Consider the following 1688-nt stretch of genomic DNA (forward strand, 5'->3'; position numbering starts at 1 on the left):
AGACATAAAGAAACTGCCAGGTGATTATAATCCTTGCAATGTTCATTGTGCGAACATTTATTCTCTGATTTAACCCACCACCACCACAACCAAAGCTGTCACTCAGTGATTCACCAAAAATTGAGGAAATAATTATCTTACTTATTTTTTTTCTGTCTTTCTTAAATGTATGCACAGCTCACATTTCTTTCTTTTTTTAATTATTTTTTTCCTTAAGTTATTGGGGTACAGCTGATATTTGGTTGCATGAGTAAGTTCTTTAGTGGTGATTTGTGACATTTTGGTGCGTCTATCACCTGAGCAGTATATACTGCAACATATTTGTAGCCTTTTATCCCTTGCCCCCATCTCACTCTTCCCCCCAAGTTCCCAAAGTCCATTGTATTGTTCTTATGCCTTTGTGTCCTCATAGCTTAGCTCCCATGTATCAGTGAGAACATACAATGTTTGGTTTAATCATTCCTGAGTTACTTCACTTAGAATATTAGTCTCCAGTCTTATCCAGGTCACTGCAAATGCTGTTAATTTGTTCCTTTTTATAGTTGAGTAGTATTCCATCATATATATATATGTGTGTGTGTGTGTGTATATATATATATATATATATATATATACACACCACAGTTTCTTTATCCACTCATTGATTGATGGGCATTTGGGTTGGTTCCATGATTTTGCAATTGTGAATTGTGCTGCTACAAACACATGTGCACAAGTATCTTTTTCGAATAATGACTTCTTTTCCTCTGAGTAGATATCTGGTAGTGGGATTGCTGGATCAAATGGTAGTTCTTTTAGTTCTTTAAGGAATCTCCACATTGTTTTCCATAGTGGCTGTACTAGTTAACACTCCCATCAGCAGTGTAGAAGTGTTCCCTGATCACTGCATCCACACCAACATCTACTGTGCTTTGATTTTTTTTATTGTGGCCATTCTTGCAGGAGTAAGGTGGTATTGCACTGGGGTTTTGATTTGCACTTCCCTGATCATTAGTGATGCTGAGCATTTTTTCATGTTTGTTGGCCATTTGTATATCTTCTTTTGAGAATTGTCTATTCGTGTCCTTAGCCCACTTTTTGATACGATTGTTTTTTTCTTTCTCCTTTTTTTTTAGACGGAGTCTTGCTCTGTCACCAGTTTGGAGTGCAGTGGTGTGATCTCACCTCACAGCAACCTTCTGCCTCCTGGGTTTAAGCAATTCTCCTGCCTCAGCCTCCCGAGTAGCTGGGACTACAGGAGCATGCCACCACTCCCAGCTAATTTTGTATTTTAGTAGAGATGGGGTTTCACCATGTTGGCCAGGATGGTCTCGATCTCTTGACCCCATGATCTGCCTGCCTCTGCCTCCCAAAGTGCTGGGCTTACAGGTGTGAGCCACCACATCCAGCCATGTTTGTTTTTTTCTTACTGATTTGTTTGAGTTCATTGTAGATTCTGGATATTAGTTCTTTGCCAGATGTATAGATTGTGAAGATTTTCTCCCACTCTGTGGGTTGTCTGTTTACTCTGCTGACTGTTCATTTTGCCATGCAAAAGCTCTTTAGTTGAATTAGGTCTCAGCTATTTATCTTTGTTTTTATTGCATTTGCTTTTGGGTTCTTGGTCATGAAATCCTTGCCTAAGTCAATGTCTAGAAGGGTTTTTCCAGTGTTATCTTCTAGAATTTTTAGTTTCAGGTCTTAGGTTT

This window comes from Rhinopithecus bieti, unplaced genomic scaffold, assembly GCF_001698545.2.
Source record: "Rhinopithecus bieti isolate Rb0 unplaced genomic scaffold, ASM169854v2 scaffold_56619, whole genome shotgun sequence".
Lineage (NCBI taxonomy): Eukaryota > Metazoa > Chordata > Mammalia > Primates > Cercopithecidae > Rhinopithecus > Rhinopithecus bieti.